The 13104-nt window shown below is 38.8% G+C and overlaps 1 long non-coding RNA gene across 1 annotated transcript in view; it reads right to left on the bottom strand.

The window, feature by feature from the left end:
* Positions 1 to 2064: 2064 nt before the first annotated feature.
* The window catches only part of LOC108447053, a 49823-nt gene continuing 38783 nt past the window's right edge, over positions 2065 to 13104 (bottom strand). The window contains exon 2 of the long non-coding RNA XR_001862441.1: positions 2065 to 8837. This is a non-coding gene — a long non-coding RNA (uncharacterized LOC108447053). The remainder of the gene's footprint in view (positions 8838 to 13104) is intronic.

Genomic DNA, 13104 nt, shown 5'->3' with positions numbered 1-13104 from the left:
CGGTCTCCAGCAGGGCAGGGAAAGCGGCTTTTGGGGTCCCGGCGTTGTTTCCAGCAGGAAGAAAGAACGGCCAAAAAGAAAGAAGCAGCAGCTCCTTTCTCTGCAGCTTCTCTCTCCGGACGCTCAGAGCGAACTGACCCCACACCCAGGTGTAGACAAAGGAGTAGCCAGGCCCGCCCCACTCCCTTTTTTGTCTTTCTTAAGTACAGCTATTTGTCCCCTAGCAACATGCATATGGGAGAAAATTCCTTTAACAGGAAAAAACTAAGACTAAACTAAAACCCCAACAAAGTGTTCACAGAACGAGAAAAAACCTGTTCTCAAACTTTTCCAAAGACCAGAAATGCCATTGTAACGTTGTGTATCGTAACAGATATAAATATTCTGCACCTCAGGAGGGAATAGCTATTTTTATTTACAAATTCATAAAAGTCAGCTTTCTCATTTATCTTCCAAGAGTAAGAAGAGTAATCAATGAAGCAAAACACACCCTGCTCAAAACCAACACAGAGATAGGATATGTTAAGTAATAATAATCAGAAAAAGTGCATGATTTTTTTCCTGCTTATAACTTTTAGCTACAGAATTTGATTTCTTTGCCTTAATGATTTGCAAATGTGGTGCTTACACAGGAGACTGGGAACAGCATGTATTTGGACGGTTGTACACGTTCTGACAATATGAATTGTTAAATGATTTCACAAAGTATTCCCTGAACCCACTGTCTGCCTGCGAACATTCTATGATTTCCCATTCTGCTGTGAAAGTAATCTTTTTCCTGCCTCACACTGTGCAAACAGGTGTCACGAAATAAAAAGGCATATGGCATCAATGTGGCAGCAGCATCTCCTGAGATGGACATCCTGTGGCTGATGGCACACGTACCATCCCTCAGCCTGTCCCTCCAGATGCCCTGGGAGAGAGAGAACATGGACAGCTGAGCTTTCCCTCAGAGGGAGCCTGAGGACAGGGATGGGAAATAAAAAGTTCTGTTTTGAGGTGCCCCCATCAGGAGACAACTGATAACCTCTGAGAAACATGTTTGTGATTTAAAAGTGGCTAAATAACATGGGATGACTTCAACTGCATTCTTTAGTTCTCTTCCTGGATGGGATGTGGAAAGCAGAGGAGGGGCTGGGGCAATGGGATTCACTGAACAAGGGAAAGGGCATTTTAATGCTGACTAGAAGCAGTGAAGTGAGGTTTCCCTTTTCTCCTTTCCTAAGTTAATGCTTTTACTATTGGATTATGGAGTGAAGCTCCCTTCGGCTCATTTTTCCTCTGCTCATCTTACAGTCCCTTTTCTGCAGTGGGTCACACTTAGATTTTATTCTTCATCAGGTTGAAGGGAGAATGCTTTCAGTTTTATAGTGGGTCTAGTCTTGTGGCTTGGCAAAATTCTTTAAGAGATTCAAGTTTTATTTCTGTGAGGGTGAAAAGACAAAGCCCTAAAGTGAAGCTCCCTTCGGCTCATTTTTCCTCTGCTCATCTTACAGTCCCTTTTCTGCAGTGGGTCACACTTAGATTTTATTCTTCATCAGGTTGAAGGGAGAATGCTTTCAGTTTTATAGTGGGTCTAGTCTTGTGGCTTGGCAAAATTCTTTAAGAGATTCAAGTTTTATTTCTGTGAGGGTGAAAAGACAAAGCCCGCACTTCCTAAATGAGCAGTTATAGGGGGTAGGATGCAGTGCAGGTTGAATATCCCAGATCAGCTTTTTTGAATCTACTGCACTCAAAATCCCAAATGTACAAAGTCTGAAGCAGATTTATGACTGTGGGTTCTGACTTCTAGAGGGAGGGATTCAGGCACATTCTCTTGCCTGGTGTGTCTTCCACAGCTTCTTGCTCAGCATGTGGGGCTCCTTAATTGCCTGGGAGGCACTCAGGTGAAGCATCCAACTGAAGCAATCCTAATCACCCTGCAGGAGCCATATGCTACTCCGTAAGTGTAAGAGATGGTGAGGATCTCTTACCTCTGTCTCAGTCTTAAGTAAATTATAATTGGCATGGAGCATGATTATGGAGTCTGGAAAAAAAAAATCCAAAGACAAAACCACACAAGAGTTAACCCATGTTGAGTGGCTTTATGTGTATTTAGAACAGCAATTATCAACAAAGAATATTTCTCCTTAAGTAAGCATGATGATCAGACTTTGAAATACAGTAACGCCCAATTCATACAAAATTGAACCAACATGAGAAGTTTGCCTTCAGATAAGGCAAATTTTAAATATAAATTTTTACACACGGAAAATGCTGAAAGAACTGAAAATTCAACTGAGACTAATAGTAATTAAACCAAGCGTAATTATAATCTTTGAAACCTGCACAAAGGGAGAAAGGGTAATGCATCCAACAAATTCACATTCATCAGCTTAATGTTGTGCATGAATAGTCCATTAGTAAGCCACAGGAAACATAGTTTTAGTCATGTTGTTTTCCCATGGCAGTTTTTGTCATTGTGCTTGAAATTATATGACTTAAAAATCATCCACACGCTGCACTCCCTGGGCTGGCGTTTCTCCGGGCATAAGCAGCTGTAGCTCCATCAACTCCCAGTCTTCCACAAGTGAGCAATAAAGGCTTGCTGTAGAAGCTCACTGAAAGTGCCTAATACTCCTGGAAAAGCAGTGATAGCTGCTCCAATACCTTATTCTGGTAGCTGTCTTTGCAGTTAGTATTGCTATATTAATTAAACTCAGAATGATGGATTGGAGACTGGTTTCCCTGCCTGCTTTATTAGGAGTAAGGAATTTATACACAGCTAATTCCCATCCAAGTTAATCAGTGTGACCTTTAGCATGCTGTAGAATTAAAATGTTGTCCAGGGCTCAAAATTTGTTTCCAGATAGTTGTTGGAATGTGCCAGCTGTGGAATATTACTCCACACATCAGCTGAGATGTGCAATTGCATCCTCTGTGGTTTAAGGTCAGATAAGTGAGCTGAGCCAGCAAAGGGGGCTGGAGACAACACAGCTGAACTTGTTCAGTAGCAGAGTGGGTCATGGATGTGCAATCCCTACTGCTACCTTTTGTGTGTCAGGAGTTATCTCTGATGCCTTGTGTTAAGAAGCAACATGTGGGGGAGACAGAGAAAGAAGAAAGCTCTTGCATCACGTAAATACCATTGTTTCAGAGGAATATAATATCCGTGCTGTGCAGTCCCCTCACCGTTACATTTTAGTAAATGCTGGAATATTATGGGTTTACAATACTGAGAAATATCTCTTTTTTGTTCCTCAAATGGGTGACACTCATCGCATTCCATCACAAAATTTGTTATTCCCAAGGAGACACCAGCAGACTCCTAGTTTGTTTTGAAACCTTGTCAAAGTGAAGCTGTTCCAGTGGCAGGGATGATCATATGTGGAACTTCCACACAATTTCCTCTGTGAGAACACATCGCATATGTTTGCTATTATTTTTAATGACTGTCTTCCAGTTGCTTCTCATAGTAGTAAAAAAATCCACCCAGCTACTGTTTAAAGCACTTCCTAGTCTGTGTGCTAAAATCTCCCTTCTTTCACTTTTGTGGCAATGCTCTTCTCCAGCCACTTCTGGGACTGAAAACAATTCTTGTCCCTTCAGGCATCTTCTAACCTTAAATTAGTATACAGACTAAGCAATTATTTAGAAAAAGGAAGGCACTGTGAATGCAGATTGGCAAAAAAGAGTAATTGTTTTTACAATGAGTTTTTGCTTGCTAATGTTGTTAATGGGTTTTTGTTTGTTTGTTTGAAGCCATTCCTACGTAGTGGTATGGAGTGAGCCAGAAGTAATGCTGCAGGTACAGGTCACTCTGGTCTGTGAACTGGTGTTTTCACGGCCGTAGTTTCACTTTGTCCTTATATGCTGCAGAAGAGTGCTGGTTCTTTTCCAAAGTTCCAAGGGTTCATCAAACCAAGGTGTCACTCTACAGCCAGCCCTCCGAAGTTAGAATATCTGCCTAAAATTTCGGTGTTATACCATGAATTGAGCTGTGTCATCATTTGGCAACTCTAGCTTATTTAGCAACTGAAATCCTTTTCTAGCAACTAAATCCCTTTCATTTTTGTTTTTGCTCCTTTGTACTGATTTTGTTTTTTTACCCTCTATGAAGTAGTTTTATATCTCCTGACCTTGAAAAAAAAAAAAATCTCTGCTGTTCTGCAGTGCAGAGCTAGGACAGTAGAGCTCTGTGGTGGGATCATGATGATGAGTGCTAGAAGGTGTGTTTGTGCCCAGAAACCAGAGGACAGGCTAATAAATGCACTATTTCTTTGCCTTCCTGCACTAAGCTGGTGATTGTATCATGTAATGCATGGGTTAGTGGTTTGGGAATTGTTTCCACATTCTTTGCTAAGCCTGCACAACTTGTGTGATGTAATCCTTCTCTACTGAAATCTTAAAATATAATTTTATTCAAACTTTACTCTTGAAATAGAAAGGAAACAGATAAAGATATCAGAAACAGGAATATTCTATCCATACTGGAAACTGTACCTAAATTTTGTCTTGTATCAAGGACCAATGAATTAACTGTTACAAGCTTCTAAAAATGTGGCTAAATGGCTAGGCCATTCCACAGCTTTGCTTTTCCAAGCTAGAAATGAAAAATGTGTTCTTCCTGTAGTTTATCCTGCACAAAAGGTGAAAGAAAAAAAATACAGTGTCCTGTTCCTTCTGTCATGTTCCTCCTGCATTTTTGTGATGATGTCATTGAGCAGATGCAGCCACTCATGCCTTGAACTAAAGGACAAGTTAGCATAGCTGCTTCCCACTGCTGAGCTGACATTTGGATGTTGTTCTCACCTTTTATCTCTTTAACAGTGCTGAGGGAAAGGTGCTGTCTGACCAGAGCTGTCTGACCAGAGCTGTTGGCTGCTCCCAATGGATCTCAGGTGAGATTAAAGCACAAACACATGGTGGGTAGATGGTATGTCATAATGCATGGAAAGGACCTGACTATTTATAAGTTGCCTTATTTTAGTTACAAAACCAGTGTATTCATTAATTCTTCTGAATTTGTTTGGTTTCTTGATTATTCTTATGGTCGTGATGTCATGACAGAACATCTAGATGTTGGCAGGACATTGAGCACCCTTTGGAGTTCCTGGATCTTGCAGCATATCCAGCTATGTGAATTAATTACAGCAGATTAAAAAATGCAGAATGTTGGTTGAAAACATTTTTTTCAGCATTGAAACAGAATAACAACCCTGGGAAGACCCCCTGAAATATTTCACAGGGAGCTTTACTATATACAGAACAATAACATATTTGAAACAATAAAGGTGAGGGAGTATACTAACAAGAAAAGTAACAAGTTATAAACTTGAGTGTTGCAGTAACTGTTGGGTATTGTACAAAACCTGATGCCACTATTATCTTCTTGGAAGTGATGCATTTTAGTTCTATCAAAGGGCAGCTCTTCACTATGTGAGATCAACATTTCTGTTCAAGGTGAAGTGATCCAAGGATCTTACCTGATTTGTTAATGGAGCTGGTCTAAATACTGACAGAGCCTGCACAATGTCTCCTGACTCTCCTTTTAATCTTTTCAATCCTATTTCGTATCATAGGAACTGTTCCTTAGCCTACTCAGAAGAATGTCTCTTTTTCCTAGGTCAAAGAGTCTTCTAGTGGTGTGTAATGGAAGAGTTAGCACTTCAATCAAGAAAAGAAGATACGGCAGTCAATAAGACAGATGCATTAAACAGATAAAAGCAATTACTTTGGAGTGACAGTGACACCATGTTATAATGCAACATGATTTTAAACAAAATACAGAATTTCTGTGATGTTTAAAAAAGTACATACTATAAATTAAAAAAAAAAAATCACAGCAATTGCCAAAATTTCTTGTTCAAAATAACAAAAACAAATGCCAAAGTGTTGATGCTCCTTTGATAGTTTTACCAGTTGTGTGGTTTTGCACGCTGTATAATCAATGGTAAGAGCCCCTGACCTTTTTTACTTTGTCTAAGATGGACCTGTTAGCATTTTTTCCCCTTTAAACGCTGTGGTATATTGTCTAAAATTTTACTGGCAGCAGTGCTATCCAGAAAAAGTCACCATAACAAGCCCCTTTAGGAATGTGTTCATCATGTCACAAAATGCTGCATTAATTAATTATCTCTTCCTAGCACTACAGCAGACCTTCAAATTAATAGCTACTGCAAACTATAGGCAAACAGTAGGTGTCTGACTTAATTAACTCTGACTGCGTGTGATGTGATTTGTATCTTGGTGTTGCTTGTGCTAAAAATGGGCACTGTTTTTCCTGTGGCATATGGCTGTATTTCTCCAAAGGGCTGGGATACTGCAACTTGAGGAGCAAGATTACTTTACTGTTGTTTGATGATTTTGTTATCATTATGGTCTGCAGAACAGAAGATCTGCAAACACCGAGGCACAGGTAATGGAGTAATGCCAAATTAATTGCACTATTGTTTTGATGAAGAACTCCTGTAAGTAATATATAAATAAAGAAAGAAACAAACTATTAATAGAAACACCAGAACAGATTTGCTGTATGGTCTAAATAAAAACAGACTGTATGATGACATAGGTGATCTGAAGACCCCACTGCACTCAAGAGAGAAATTACTTATTTTTTTATTTTAAGGGTAAATTCTAATGCCAAGGATAATTTCCTCCCTGCACCACCATGGCCATGCACAATTCCTCACAGCTATTCAGGGTAGGAAATTCAGCCACCCCGTTACTGGAATGGTTATACGTCTTTGTTGTCCTAATTCTGGTGAAGTATTTACTTCACAAAACTTCTGGGGACACCGTGAGTGCAGTTGAACACTATCAAAAAATGCTCTTCTTCCCAGAAGTCCTTCTGGATGAGATATTTTATCTTTGCTGGGGGGATCACATAAAATAATGATGCTGTTCCCTTGTGAAGGTACAAAGTGATTGTGAAGAGTGCTCATAAAAACCCTGTCTGGATATAGGTGGCACCTCCAACTGTCACCTCTCTGTCCTGCTGCACAGGAGGTATTCCAGCATAGCAACACATATTTCAATTTTGTGCAAATTTTTTTTTAAAATAAGGGTTTTTTTTTCCCAAATATGTAATTGCAACTGTTCCATCCTTTTTCATTATGAAAATGTAGAAAAGACTTCTACATTTTAAGACATAAAATGCAACATGAAAAGTACACACAAAAATAGTATTTTTCTTTAACTCTGCTACAGAATGTGTGGTAAACTCCACATCAGAAATAGAATATATTGTAATATATTATAAATAATAACTATCAATTAACCAATAGTTAATGCTTGGAGTCACCCCATGCTTGAATACCTGATGAATATTAATAGTTATTTGGTTTGTTTTTATGGAGCCTTCTCCTCAGATGTTATATTTGAAGGAAAGCAGTACACTTCTCTTATGGTTGCTAACTGTACCTTTCTATTTTGAGTTGAGTCCTTACAGTTTTTGCAGAGTACCAAATGTTCCTATTTCCTATGAGAAGGGTTTCCAAATGAGCCTTTGGCAATATTTCTGTACAAAGTGGGACCACTGTAGAAATAAACTGGCTTTGCCTCTCAAATCTCCATGGGGCTTATAAGGTAAAATGACTTTAGCAGGGAAAGTAGGTTAAAGCAAGGAGAGACAGCCTCCTCAATCAACAGAGCTGAAAATAAGCATAAACACCCACCTGATCCAATACATGTAAGACTCAGTAGTTCTAAAAAAGACCACAGGTCAAAAAGCATCAAGTAACTTAGACTTATAAAAGATGTTCCTTAACTGTTACTTGGATGATTTAGCTTTAAACTAGGTTTACTGTATGATGATTTTAAAATCTCATTTGATATAATCTTAATCTTTGAAAGTAGTCTGTTTTTTTGGATATGAACACTGAAAACCTGAATATTTTTTTTTCTTTTTGTGTGTATGTTCCTGCCAGTGTATTTTAGTAAGGATTAGAGGGTTTGGTATTTTGTTGTGGTTTTTTTTCAACCATTGGACCGTAGGTAAGTTGCTTGAGTAAGAATTATTAGAAAAAATAGTGTGTTCTTAATTATTTTTAGAATTTCTTCTTTCAGACACAGATTCTCTAGGAATTAAAATGTTTTCCTATTTTTTTTTCCATACCTAATTCAATAGCTTTCTCTGTTTTCTACCATGTGAGTTCTTACCAGTAATATGGACTTTTTCCCACCTCCTACCTATAGCATTAATGAACTGTTACTTCTGGAAATCCTTTTGTAAGTTCCCTAAGATATTGTAACACTTCTTCTCAGCTCCAGTTATAAATTACCTTGAATGTAGAGATTAATTTTGACACTGATGAGTTTTCATAGTACCAAAATTTACTAACAGTAGTTATGTCACTTATGTGCCATTCTTGATAGTATCACTGTGTATCATTGGGGGAAATTAAATTCTGACAACAGAAGCGTCTCATTCGTCTCAGCTTTTTTCCCTTCTTTTTGTAGTGTAACAGTGCCCCCAAGAGCTTTTTTTTCAGGAAGGGGCAGTTTAAGAAAATTAGGTCAACCATCCATCAGTATATTAATCTCCAAACATAAAAATTCTGCCCAGCATTGCAACCAGACATGTTGGTTTGAAGAATGGCTTAAAGACAGTTTATTTTGGTTTTCTTATCTTATGCCCAACAATAGAATGTAACTAAATGACTGAATTCCTCTAATGGGTCCAGTTTGGAGAGCTCTGCTTGCAGAGGGTATCTTTGCTGGCACTCTGAAGAAAGGGAGGAGGCTGCAGGGCACTTCTCAGCAAAGGTCTTTATGGCAGGGCTGCTTTTGTCCTTTGCCAGTTGACATCAGGAGAGCTGGCAGTGGTCCAGGTGGCAGCAGGAAGTACTATTTGTTTGCTTAGAAGATAGATAGCATGAAGTGAACAAGAACAAAGAGAGAATAAACAAGGAACAGCTTTAGTTACAGCACAGTCGTAAAAATACAAATACCAAGCCTATTAGGTATTTTGCTAAAATACATGAAATATACACAAAAATAATCATGAATAGCCTCTAACACTATGATATCCTGAAGTGATAAAACTTTTCAACATTTTTTAAGTGTCAGGAGTCATCAGTACTTTTCCTGACCGAGAAACATCTACTACAAACAGAAATTTGGGTAGTTTGTTGTCTTTCTCTCAATCCCGTCGCATGGGTTTGCCAAAAGTGGAAACTCATAAATGAAATTTAAAAAATCACACGTAAGCAAATCATTGCTTTAAATAACTTTCAATAAACTGTCACAGGAACAGCTCAGGACTTCATGTACAACAGAAGTAGGAAGTTTAAATAGTAGGCATGGTCTCCCCGAACGTCTTGCTAATATCTCTCTTCAGCAGAGCGATCTCACTTTCTCAGGAATATCTCTACAGACCATTTTCAGCGAGGTCCTAGGCCCCTGAGAGATTTAGGGGTGGAAGTCAGCACTTTGAACTCTACCTGGACAGTATGCAGAGCTTTTCAGACTGGTAGGTAAGTGTGAAAGCCTTGTGATGTGATAAGACCTGTGCCAGGGCATGAATGCAGTAACAAGATGATGTTGTTCAGATCAAGTGTGCAGTCTGCCAAATGTGGTTATTTCTGACTTGCACAGATTTGCCTGAATAGAGATGAGTATGAGAAAGAGGAAGTGCTATAAAACACACAAAGAAGAAATAAATCATAGCATTCCTAGGTACTCCCAAGTTCCAAAGAATAAAACTGTGCTCTTGGTTGTGGGAGAGCACCAGAATGAAGCTTAACTCTGTGACATGTGACTTTGTTCTCTCCATAGGAGATGTCTACATCCTGCAGCTTCCCACAGCTTCATTACATACTCACTAAATATTTTTACGTGGACATTATAAACTCATTTTGGATCACAGAATGTGTCCATTCTTTAGCTCACTGAGTTTAGAAACTTAATTATTCCTCCTTATATTAGAATTACAACTAATTAGGAACCAATTACTAATAATAAAAGAAACGTGCTGTAATTTATCTGTCAAATGCATCCATGTACAAATATTTTAAAGGCTGTACTGGCCTCCCAAATAAATAAAGATCTACTCTCTTAATAATTATTTTATGGATCTTCATAGCATTGACTCCATGAGTCTATTTTTCCAGTCTGTTAGCATCACAGCACATACTTTAGGGGTGGGAGAATAAACTGTCCCATGGGAAAATAAAAAAAATAGTTTTTAGGTGCCTTGTGGTAGTTGCAGACACTTTGGGGTGAGTCCTTTGTGTTTTGTGCTTAATATAAACACAGGGAAGTTGTGGTACAGCTAATCAGCATGGCCTTTCACTAGGGATTCAGGGCACTATTTGCAATTCAGTGGATTTGTTTTGTTCTGATTAATAATCTGACAAATTTCTGAGCTTTAGGAAATATTTCACTAACATTTAGAAATATAAAAATAACTCGAGGCATTCATTTTCTAGCATTCAAAATTCAGCATTTGCCTTAAATCTGGAAGTTTGCTCTTTTTAGCTTTAACCCAGACAAATATGAACCTTGAATAGGTGTTAGAGTGAGTATGACATTTCTCTGTACAGAAAAAAATTCTGCTCTTGAAATTTCTTGCTCTCACCAATTTTAGTCAGCCTTACCCAACCTGAGTTGGCAATACCAAAACGTGATCCCACACAGCAAATCACTTCTGGTTCAGCAATGATCTGCAAGTATGTGTCTAATGTTACTCCTGCTTGAAACTCCAGGATTCCAGCTTTGCATTTGTTAATTACTTGGATTTGGGGCAGAGATCAGAGAGGAAGAGGTCTCCTTTTTTAGGAATATTTGTAACTGATTTCCCCATCTGTAGAAGTAATTCCTACTTAAAAATTAGAAGTAATTTCAATTGCAAAAGCAGACACTAAATTTTCCCTTTCTTGATTTGATTTCTGTGGCAGCAAACTCACCAAAGACAAAATGTTGTGGAAGAGAAGGTCAGAATGGATGGTTTTACAAGTGGGGTGGAGTCACTTTTACAAAAGTGGGAGAAAGGTGACCTCTGCTCAGAAGCCTCCCTGCTCATTAGCAGGTGGATGTGGTTTAAAGAGTCACTGTGGTGCAAAGAAGGAATCAAATTAGATTTTGTGTGAAGCTGTCATTACTGTGTGTTTCTCTGTATGTTCCAGCTTAAAGCGTGTCGTTCCTTTCATAGCAGCCCCTCAGATTACTGTAGCTCATCCTTTCCACATCAAAGTGTTGTCAGCACTTTTATAGTATAAAAAGAACACGGACATAACTTTACAATACATTCTCTTCAAACGGCTTTGACTTGTGCAGTTGCAACATTTTATTCTGGGATTTGCAAAGGAAGATGCGCTAAAATGAGTAGCATCTTAAAGCTGAACAAAAACAGGGAACGAAATATCTATTTAAAATTGGACCAAAGCACCTCTGCAGGGATGGTGAGGATTTTAGGAAGTCAATTCTTCTCAAGTGCCATCTGAATTATACTTCAGTCAGCTAGTATGAACCACTGAGAGTGTGGAAATTGTCCATTCTTGAAAAGTATGAATCATCTCTTTTTATTTACTAGCTAAAAAAACTTGGTACCTTAAAAAGTCTTCAGTAAAATATACAGTAATGTCAGATCCAATCAGCTCAAAGGCTCAGCCTCAGCTAGTAGCCAGCAGCTGGGCTCACTGTCTTGGCCTTATTGCTCTATGAGAAAGTAAAATAATGAAATATCGAATACAGGAAAAGAGAGAGTGAAAGGCAGCAGAAAGACAGAACTTCATAGAACTGGCTTTAACTTTGTGGGTCTTTCTTTAAACCCATTCTGCCAAGAAATTTGTTTTCTTCTTAGTGATGATGCAGCTATGCATGTAGAATGTGTAAATGTTTCCAGTTGTATTTCCTTGCCATGTTTGTCATTTGCCAGCATCTGTAGAAGAGGTTGTTACGGAAGTGAGTAATGGCAGGACAGAGAACAGAAACGAGAAAAGCTGACAATCTGTGAAAGGGAGGGCAGCCTGTGTGTTGGCCAGCAGACAAGCAATTCCACGTGGTTCATCCACCCATCTCCCATTTCAGGCATTCTCAACAGCTGGGACTGGAGTAATGTCATACAGGACTTTGCCTCTTTTCCCTGGTGGAAGGCTAAAGGTGCTGGATCTTACTGTCATTGGTGCTGAACTGGGCTACTACGGTCAGTCTTTCCAAAACAAATTATAGACTTAGGTTTTCGGATATTCTTCCTGCTATTTCTGCATAGGCAAGTAATAACCTAACAAGCTCTGGAGTTTCAGGTGGATGTGCTGTACCATTGTCAGGAAGACTCAGGGATCTCTTCCATCCCATTGTGGTTGAAGGCAATGCAACACAGGAGAAAATCTGTACAGGATGGACCTAGCTATGGCCACAGAAAGGATAAGCCTGTGCCAGCATGTGGGACCACATTTTTCTTTCATACAGGAACTCTAGAGTTTTGGGTTTATCCCAAATTACAAGGAATTCAGGCATGTTTTTTCAACAGAAAATAGAACTACAGCTGAATGAATAATTACCAAAGTGCTGTATTTAATTGTCAAGGTTATAATACGATATTCAAAGAATTATTTCTTAGTATGAAAAAGCACAGCATTACTATGAAATAAGGTAAGAACCTTCACATGAAGGCATAAAGTTCAATGAGAGAAAGAGAAAAGTTAGTATTTGTCTAAATTTTTTTTTTTTTTTTTTACTTTTTGGAAAAAAAATCATGAAATCACAAAAATGAAAGTTTAGCTCTATATATACTACGTTTGTGAGATCCATCTCTACCTAAATACCGTTCAACTTTGCTTCAGAACCATAGAATATTTACACTCAAATCTACTTCATCCTTCTACGTTTGCTTTTGCTCCCGTATCTTATTAGCATATGACACAGCATTGTGTCCTTGGCTCTTCGTGAATGCAGAAGGACAAATACTTTGCAATAATGTTCCATGTTACAGAGAGGTCACAAACCGATCTTGGTTACTTCAGTGTAAATCTGGAGAAACTCGGCTGAGCTCAATAGACTTACTCAGGCCTGAAATCAATTATTGCTCTGGTGTGAGCGAGATGGAGCCCGGCTCCTCGGCCCAGTTCTGGCATTGAGATGCAAATGGGCACGGCGGGGGGGAGGGAACCCCGCGCGGCACCC

Source organism: Corvus brachyrhynchos, unplaced genomic scaffold, assembly GCF_000691975.1.
Source record: "Corvus brachyrhynchos isolate BGI_N302 unplaced genomic scaffold, ASM69197v1 scaffold255, whole genome shotgun sequence".
NCBI lineage: Eukaryota > Metazoa > Chordata > Aves > Passeriformes > Corvidae > Corvus > Corvus brachyrhynchos.
Note: the sequence above shows the minus strand (reverse complement) of the source record. Positions and strands in the feature narration are given on the sequence as shown.